The sequence below is a fragment of the Nicotiana sylvestris genome, chromosome 3 (genome assembly GCF_000393655.2).
Source record: "Nicotiana sylvestris chromosome 3, ASM39365v2, whole genome shotgun sequence".
Lineage (NCBI taxonomy): Eukaryota > Viridiplantae > Streptophyta > Magnoliopsida > Solanales > Solanaceae > Nicotiana > Nicotiana sylvestris.
The window spans coordinates 119,107,196-119,117,002 of NC_091059.1; the positions used below are offsets into that span (position 1 = coordinate 119,107,196).

At 38.3% G+C, this 9,807-nt stretch overlaps 1 long non-coding RNA gene across 1 annotated transcript; it reads right to left on the reverse strand.

The window, feature by feature from the left end:
- Positions 1-2,690: 2,690 nt before the first annotated feature.
- Positions 2,691-4,028, reverse strand: LOC138886905 (uncharacterized). Its single transcript, XR_011405865.1, has 2 exons — positions 3,732-4,028; positions 2,691-2,943 (listed from the first exon to the last, which is right to left on the reverse strand). It is a non-coding gene; the product is annotated as an uncharacterized lncRNA (long non-coding RNA).
- Positions 4,029-9,807: the final 5,779 nt, after the last annotated feature.

Here is a 9,807-nt window from a genome sequence, read left to right on the forward strand (position 1 = left end):
TCCAAAGTCTAGGGCAATCCCTCACCACATGGCGTGTGTCACCATACTCAAAAAAAGCTCTAGGAGGACGTGGTGGCTGTGACTGGCTCGGGCGAGGTCTGCTGGACTGACCTCTGAAAGCACCTCGCGTAGGAGGCGCGCTAGATACCGGAGGTGCATAATAAGTCTCCTGAGGTCTAGGAGGAGCTAGAATACCACTGGCTGCTGGAAGAGCTGAATGAACAAGGCGACTCATATAACCCCTACCATGACGACCTGCTGCTGGGGCACGGGCACTAGAGAAATGGCCCGACTCTCGAGACCTCTTGGCCCCCCTCTCCTCTCTCTCCCTAGCATGCATACCCTCAATTCTCCTAGCAATGCTCACCACCTGCTGATAAGAAATATCCATCTCCAACTCACGAGCCATGCTAGATCTAATGCTAGGAATAGGGCCCTCAATAAACCGGCAAACCCTCTCGTGAACCATAGAAACCAAGGCTGGTGCATGCCTAGCCAACTAGTGTAACGGACAGCATACTCTGAGACAGTCATAGAACCCTAGCGCAAATGCTCAAACTATGCGTGACATGCGTCCTTGAGGCTCTGAGGAACGTACTCTCTCAGGAACATATCTGAAAACTGAGTCCAAGTCAGTGAAGCAACCTCATCCGGACTGTCTAACTCATAGGTGACTACTCATAGGTGGCCGCTCAAAGCTGAAAAGTAGTGAAGGAAACCCCGCTCGATCTTGATATACCCATGGTACGAAGAATGTGGTAACACTCATCTAGAAATCCCAGAGCATCATCTGATGCTAGACCACTAAATACAGGAGGCTTGTACTTCTTGAACCTCCCAAGCCTCAGTTGCTCATCCTCGGAAGCTGCTGCCATGTCCTAGGGCTAATCTCGGAATGCAGGTTGTACGGGAATAATCTCATGGACCTGCTCAACATGCACTCGCTACTCAGGAGTGCGCGTGGTGGGAGTCTGTGCTCCTCCCTCGACCTGAGACGTAGTTGCATTAAGGGGAAGCAACCCTGCCTGAGCCAAAGTGGTGTACATGCTCATGAACTGTGTCGGAGTCTCCTGAAGAGATGGAATAGTAGTAGCAGTAGGCGTATCAAGTGCCTGGACTCCGGCTGGAACTGCTGGTGGTATCTCGGCAGCAGCTCGCACAAGTGCTCTGGCTGCACCACGTGCGCGTCCTCGGCCACTACCCCGGCCCCGGCCTCTGACGGTTGCAGTAGGGGGCGCGGGTGCCTGATCATCTTGGGTAGTGCGTGTCATCACCATCTGTGAGAGAATAGAAGACATAAATTTAGAATTATGATGTCAAAATCTCGCACGACAAGGAAATCAAATGAAGTGAAATTTTCCTAACAGTTACATAGCCTCTCGTAGATAAGTACAGACGTCCCCGTACCAATCAGCGAGACTCTAATAAACCGGCTTGTGATTCATGACTCCTATGAACCTAGATCTCTGATACCAACTTGTCACGACCCGGTTCGCCCTCTATGAATCATCGTGACGACACCTACTCTCTACGACTAGGTAAGCCTAAAATGCAGAAGATAAACCAAACTTGCGGAGGAAAAGAAAAACAATTTCAAACAGAAATAATGTAGTAAAACAACGTTTAAAAGTGTCGCTCGCCATACAAAATATAACTCTCAATTCTAACGTATCTCTCCCAAAACCTGGAAACTCATGAATCACAAGCTAATGATACTACATAGTGCTCTAACTCTAGAATAGTCTAAAACAAAGTAAATATAGAAGAGCTGTAACTACAAGAGAAAATGGAGAGAGACTCCTCGGTCTGTGTCACACCCCTTTTTACCCCTCCAAAAGATAATGTGGGTTATGGATTGTGGGTTAAAGAGTTTTTCCAATTAAAGTAACAATTTTGAATAGGGATTATTTTATTTACAGAGTCGCCACTTGGAATTGATTTTTGTCGGTGTTCCAAGTCACCTTTTATTTGAATCCCTATTCAAAGGAAGGTTTGACTCTATTATTATTGGTCTGCGAAAACAAAGTCCGCGTAAGGAATTTTGTTGACCGGGAAGAAGGTGTAAGGCATTCCCTGAGTCTCGTGGTTCTAGCACGGTCGCTTTATTGACTATATTTGGCTTGAATTAAACTTGGATAAACTGTGATTTATTTGATTTTTATGCTTTTCTTATGTCTGTTTTTATTTATTTTTTTTTAAAAAAGATTTGAATGATAATCTACAACTTAACTAATGAGAGAAAATTATTGTTATTAGTACTAATTTAAAAGATGAGACTAATGAGAGAAAATTATTAATTGACATTGTTTAACACTAGTAAGATGTGGGCTTCTTTTGACATTGAATGAGGCAGCCCACTATTGGGTTGATGGAGTCAAATGGGCTCATGTCCAAGACAAAATCCAAAAGCCCATATGCTTTTGGACTTTAAATCTGCAGATATGGCCTTTTAAAGCTATGTTACAGATTTGGCCATATCTTGCTATTTGCAATCCGTAGCCAACTATTTACAAAAATAAGTTTACAGATTGTCTTTCTAATCTACAACTTAACTACCTTACTAAATAAGTATTTTTTAAGAGATAAAAAAAGATTATTATTGGGACTCTAAAATATAATAATAATAATAATAATAATAATAATAAAAACTTAGCTTGGTGACAACAAAGGGACAAACATGGCTACAAGGGTTCAAATTTTAATATATATGCTCCTTTCAGACAACCAAATGCCAGTGGAATTATATCTAATGCTTTGCAAAAATAAAAATAATTAAAGATGCTTAACACAATTTAATTAACTAACATATCGTTATAACATTATCAAATATTCAAGAGCATATAAAAATGAATTACAATAAAAGGATGAAGCTACTAATATTTCACAACATCATTATCTTTCATTCCAACTCGATTTTATGAGTTTACATGGTCCGAAAATTACCTGGACAGCAGAAAGAAGAACAAATACAGCAGAGTCAGCTCTTTCCAAAATCAACAGCAAAACAATTAAACGGGCAGCAACAACAGCAAAAGACAGCGACAACTGGCAGATTCTAACCCAAGAAAATAAACTAGAAATACTCCAGCAAAACAGTACAATTATGTAACTCCAGAAAAAATCTTTCAAGACTACTCTATTTTCCTTAAACAAGTTTTTCACTTAAGAATCAACTCACAAAAGCTGCTAAGGGATATTATAGCTACTGACTTTTTCTCTTTTTTGTGTGTGGAGCCCTCTCAGTAAGATGGAGTGTCCTCCTTTTATATCAAAACAATCAACTATCTCAAAAAAAAGAAATCAATCTTTTTGACAGATTTTTCTACAAAATCTGCTTTTAAATTCAAAATGCCAGACTTTCTGGTTCAAATCTTGTCGAGTATTTCAAACAAAATCTGCTCTCCACTATTCAAAGACAGACTTTTATTCAAACACTGTCCAAAGGTCTATATTTTCTAACCAAACAATTTGACTTTTGAGTGTTGTACTCAAAGAGTCTTGAAGTAGTAAATAAACAATCAAACAAGTACCATATACTCTTAAGTATTTTTCACTACCTCACTTTTATCAACACAAAACTATTTTACTACTTCAACAAGTGCAAAAACAGAAAATTTGACATTTCAAACTTCAAAAACTAATGTTAAAATAATTAATAATAGACAAAAATAAGATCTGAAAAAATAAAAATAAAATAAAAAATTAGCCACGAAAAATAATAGGATTTCTACCATTTTATAATTCAAGTGGCCGAAAAAATGGTGGTATGCCAAAAGAGGGTGTTCGGGGAGGTCGCCGGAATTTGGCCGGATTTTGATCGCCGGATTTTCATGGTGAAATTGGCATCAATAGCTAGGTCTTGAGGGGCTCTATCCATTGATGTAAGTATTGTGGGGTGGTAGTGGTTGGAGCTTCAAGAATTTGGGCAAAAAAAGTGACGGGAAAGTTTCCTAGATCTAAGATTTAAGGAGTTTGAGGGATTTTTGAAGGATTTGGTTTGGAGATATGGACGGAGGAAGTTGTGGGGATTACATGGTGTGAATTTGGAGGTGTTTGGAGGTGGTCCGCCGGCGACGGTGGGCAGAGCTGGGGCGGCGTAGAGAGAGTGAAGAGAGAAAGAGAAAAGAATTATGGGTGAAAATGAGGACAATTTTCAGATTTTTGAGGCTTTAAATACCTAAGCCAAGAGTGAATGAGATCCATTGGATCAAGATGGAATGGATTTGTATGATTTGATCTTGTTTCATTTAGTGAAACGACGTAATTTTGAGGCAAAACTACGTAGTTTCAAACCCTTTCAATGGCAGCCCTTTATCTTGCACTCTTGGACACTTTTTCTTTCAAATTTGGCCAAATTTCTTTCTTAATCCTACTTATTAAACTAATTTTACACAAATAAATTAATTAAATAACGTATTCTAATGATCAATTAACTAAATTAATTCACCAACTGAACAGCTAGTTAATTCTTGAAATGCACAAATGAAGAAAGAACTATTTTTATTTTTTTAGTATTTTATGATAGGAAATATGCAATTAAAATCACAAAAATTGAGAAAAATAATTAAAATAACAAAACACTAATAACTTTAAGAGGTGTTAAATAGTGCAAATATTAGGTGTTCACAGTCTGCAGACACGGAAGATATACCTTGAAGTCTCCGAAGGGTCGCCTCTCCTCAAGGATGATAAGTCTGAGTTGAAGTACCTGGATCTGCACATGAAAAACATGCGCAGAAAGGGCACGAGTACACCACAACGGTACTCAGTAAGTGTCAAGCCTAACCTCGGTCGGGTAGTGACGAGGAAGGTCATGGCCCTACTGAGATTAAATAAATATAAAAATTGCAGAATAAGATAAGCAATACAATTGAAAATCTACAGTAAGAATTTAATATAAGATAATAAGGAATACAATAACTGAAATAGAGATAAAGGCAAACACAAGGAAATACCACTCATAACAAGGATGATAACCGGGGATATCTCAGTATCCTCAATATGTAAATATGCTGGGGATCTCTTGGTATCCCGAGGTATACAAGGGATCTCTTGGTATCCTCAATATGTTGTCCCGTAGTCCCAAAGTAACACACACAACAACAACACAAGAATACTCAATTAAGCTCAGTTCCATACTAAGTAAACATGTAATTCTAACCTAACATACTTCACATAATTCAACTAAGGCGGTTTAACCAAATAACCTGTTAAGTCAATTAGACATGCTTTTCCTAAGCTAACAGCATATTTAAATTACATGTAAAATGAAACAGGAAAGAGGAACACAATTGAAATTGCTTAAAGAAAACCCGATTCTCAATTATTAGCTCAAGTATGCATTCGTCACCTCACGTACAGGGCATTTCAATAATCAAATATACCAAAATCTAAGGGGAAGGTCCCCCACACAAGGTTAGGCAATCCACTTACCTCGAACCGGTCCCTGAGTACTCGACTCCAAATGACCCAAATCTATTCAATTCAATTGCATAATATAAATAACACTTAAAGTAACTGATTCTACAAAGAAATTCTAAAGAAATACGCGAAATTAGGTAAAATGACCAAAACGCCCCTCGGGCCCACTTTTCGGAATCGGGTAAAATTTATATTTTCAAAATCCTCATACTCGCACGAGTTCATGCATACCAAAATTATCCAAATCTAAGGTCAAATTCCCAATCAAAAGTCGAATTCTAGGTTTAAGAACTTTCTTCCAACTTTTCCCTAATTTTCACCTCCAATATGAAATTAAATGATGAAACTAACTATAGATTGATGGAATATAACTAGAAAGGGTTAAATAATTATTACCCAATGATCTCCTCTTCAATTTCCTCTCAAAATCGCCCTCTCCCGAGCTCCAAATCGAATTTCTAACTTTTGAAACTAAACCCTCAAAATTTCATATTTTTGGCCAACTATTACCGCATCTGCGGTCACGGGACCGCATCTGCGATCCCGCTTTTGCGGACCAATGGTCGTACCTGCGAACTTTCACTTAAGACCAGTTTCAGCTTCTGCGGTAGACCCTCAGCACATGCGGTCTCGTAGGTGCGATACCCTTCTCGCACATGCGGTCTCGTAGGTGCGATACCCTTCTCGCACCTGCGGCTCCTGCTGGACCTCCCCAATTCCGCTTTTGCAACCTCTCCGTTGCTTCTGCGGCTCCGCACCTGCAGAACCCAACCGCAGGTGCTGTTATGACAGATATCTGCAGCTTCAGCTGCTACAATCCACTTCCAATTCTTCCGACAACCACCCGAAATCATCCTGAGGCCTCCGGGACCTCAACCAAAAGCACCAACAAGTCTAATACCACTGTCCAAACTTATACCAATCCTTAAAACACCTAAAACAACATCGAAACGACGAATCAACCACAGATTCAAGCCTAAAATTCCAAAACTCTAAAAATACGCTTTCGATCAAAAAGTCTATCAAACCTCGCCCGAATGACTTGAAATTCTGCACACACATCACATTCAACACTACGGAGCTACTCAAACTTCTGGATTTCCATTCCGACCCTCGGATCAAAATCTCACTATCAAACTGGAAACTTCAAAATTTGACCTTTCGGTATTTCAAGCATAAATTAGCTAAGGACCCCCAAAATACAATCCGAACACACCCCTAAGCCCAAAATCACCCAACGGAGCTAACGAAACCATCAGAACTCCATTCCGGGGCCGTCTTTAACATGTTCTGACTATGCTCAACTATCCAATACTTAAGCTCTCATTTAGGGACTATGTGTCCCAAAACTCACTGAAACTCAAAACCGAACATCCTGGCAAATCAAAATAGCAGAAATAAATGCGGGAAAAGTAGTTAATAGGGGGTCGGGGCTTAAATTCTTAATACGACTGGCCAGGTCGTCACAGATGAATCTTTCTCTGAAGATAACAAAAAAAAAGACCTAGTCTGACGAACTTTTTCCTAGGATCAAAATCATAGTCTGATGAATCTTTCTCCTAAGATAGAAAACCTAGACTGATGAACTTTCTCCTAGGATAGAAATCTTCATCTGATGAATTTTTCTCCTAAGATAGAAGACCTAGTTTGATGAACTTTCTCCTAGGATAGAAATCTTAGTCCGACGAATCTTTCTCCTAAGATACCAAAAAAAAGAAGAAAAGAGACCTAGTCTGATAAACTTTGTCCTAGGATCAAAATCTTAGTCTGATGAATCTTTCTCCTAAGATAGAAGACCTAGTCTGATGAACTTTCTCCTAGGATAGGAATCTTAGTCCGACGAATCTTTCTCCTAAGATACCAAAAAAAAGAAGAAAAGAGACCTAGTCTGATGAACTTTCAACTAGGATCAAAATCTTAGTCTGATGAATCTTTCTCCTAAGATAGAAGACCTAGTCTGATGAACTTTCTCCTAGGATAGAAATCTTAGTCTTATGAATCTTTCTCCTAAGATATCATAAAAAAAAAGAAAAAAGAACTAGTCTGATGAACTTTCTCCTAGGATCAAAATCTTAGTCTGATGAATCTTTCTCCGAAGATATAAAACCTAGTCTGACGAATTTTCTCCTATGATAATTTGAAGAAAAAAAAAAGGAAGCCTGGATTTGAAAAAAAAAAGGTCAATTTTAGTTTTCTCAAGTTATCAATCTTTAGTTGTCTTGAAATCAGGACCCTCCTGGATAATGAAATTTAATTTTAAAGTTTTCAGGACCCCCCTAGATAATGGGATTTAATTTCAAGTTTGCAGGACCCTCCTGGATAATGGGATTTAATTCTAAAGTTTTTCAGGACCCTCCTGGATAATGGGATGTAGTTTTAAATTTTCAGGATCCTCATAGATAATGAGATTTAGCATAAGTTTAACCTTTAGGAAATAGAATTAAGCTTTCAAATTTTCACTCTTAAGATTAGATTTAATTTTAGTTTTCAGGACCCTCTTGGATAATGGGATTTAGCTTTTAAATTCATAGAACTTTTTTGGATAACAAGATTCGATTAACACTCACAAATGTTCCCGGTGCAAATTGGGCCAGAAAAGTTTCTTTTGTTTTGTCTGTTTGTTGTAGTAGAAGACGCCCACCTGGAGAATAAGGGAACTCATTTCGAATTCATTTCAGAGTCGTTTGAAGTTTCAAGTCAGTAGCAGGCGCCCACCTAGAGAATAAAGGAATTCATTTCAAGTTCCAGTCAGAGACAGCATGATCTCTCCTGAAGAATAAGAGCAACCTCCAGTTCTGTTGTCAATTCAAGTTAGAAGTAGTAGAAGCTCGCGGCAAGAATGCGAGTCAACAATCCTAGATGACCAAAGAAGAAGTCTCAATCCAAGAAAAAAGAAAGAAATAGGAAAAAGAGGGGAAGTGAATCCAAATGCAGAAGCAGAGAAAAGCTGTGGAATGCTCAAGACGTGATTGAAGTCACAAGCTTTGCATGTCCCCTCTTGATCTGAGAAGTTGAAAATGGAATGAACCAGCACCTGTAGCTAATAAGCGTCAAGATTCAGTTCAGAGTCCACATGAAGAACCAACCAAGACTCAAGATCAAGCTTCAGAAGACTCATAGATAGGAATCTTGTAACTCTTAGCTGGTAGGCTTAGTTAGTCTTTTAAATTTTGATTTTGATGTAATAACAGGAACCGCGGACTGGAACCTCGACGGCACCTCACTCGGCTCTCCACCTCGGTGTACTCCATCACTGTTCCTACTTCTGAACTACACGTGGCCTAATTCCTTTATAGCCAAGGATATGTAGGCAACTCATATACAAGGGCTTGGTCACATTCTCCTTTCTCTTAGTTTTTGGTCTCTCTAAATAAGTGTCGGGTCAAAAAACCTATCTCGTCGTTCTTTGTCTTAAAACTCTTCGCGTTTCCAGTTAAAGAGGGGCCGCTGTAGACATGTAATTTTTGACCCTCCCCAAGATTTTACACATTTTAGCGTTAAATATTTAGTTTAGGTCTAATATCGCTATTTTAAATAGTTTTGACTATTGTACTTTATTTTTATCATAAAAAATAAAAATTACAAAAAATATTTTTCATCTTTAGTTTAAAGTTAGTTAGTATATTAATATTTATAGTATTATAATATTTGAAAATACAAAAATTAGTTTCACTTTTAGTATTTAGTTTTATATTAGTTTATTTTAATTTAGAGTGATTTTTATATTTTATAGATACATTGTACTATTTTGGTCTTCCTAACTTAGATTCAAACCCAAAAGATATGGTCCAACCCAATTCCCTAAATTCAAGCCCAATACCCATAAAACTCTAACACTTTAAAAGGACCCTTCTTCTTCTTCTTCACAATCTAGACCTAGACCTAAAATCTCTACCTTAAGGGCAGCCGTTCCTACATAAAAAAAAAACACCCCAAGAACCTAATTTCAATTCCTAAAAAAAGGCTAACAAAAATTCCTACACCCCTAGATAAGAACAACAGAACCTAAGGCTTTGGTCAATTTGTTTTCCATCATTCTCAAAAGAGACATTCAAATACAGTGGGAAGGTATCCAATCAACTCATTCAGTGAATGATGACCAACTTTCAATATTGCATTTCTTATTTGGGAAAATTTTGAGCGAGAAACGAGGATGGTTGATTAAAGAGGTGTTAAAAAGATCTTGGGCAAACCCAGTGGTCGTTCCATCTTTCAGGTTGTTGGAGAGTCAAAAAAGGAATGCGAATTGATCAAAAATGGAAAAAAACTATAGACCACAAGCAGTGAACCCCTTTGAAACCCCGTTCTGATTTCATTTTCTTGTCCTCAACTAAAAAAAAGAACGAAATAGACCTATGGGACTAGGGAACACGGGAAAACAGAGCA